Here is a 248-nt window from a genome sequence, read left to right on the forward strand (position 1 = left end):
CCGTAATTCGTCTTTTTAATTTAGTTTTGTAATGTCTTGAGTATGAATACACTTGAATACTTATCAACAATGAATCTGTTTTTCACCTTAAGATCTAAAATGATTGCTAAAATATCGCTGAGAAAGATTGAACCCGAAAAGTGAACAATAAATGAACAAGGAGCAAGTAAGCAAACGACCGATCTATATAAATAGTGAACTAAGCCTCCAAACTCGGTCAAAATCGCCATAGGTAACTGTAAGGAAAG

Source organism: Penaeus monodon, chromosome 25 (assembly GCF_015228065.2).
Source record: "Penaeus monodon isolate SGIC_2016 chromosome 25, NSTDA_Pmon_1, whole genome shotgun sequence".
Taxonomy (NCBI): domain Eukaryota; kingdom Metazoa; phylum Arthropoda; class Malacostraca; order Decapoda; family Penaeidae; genus Penaeus; species Penaeus monodon.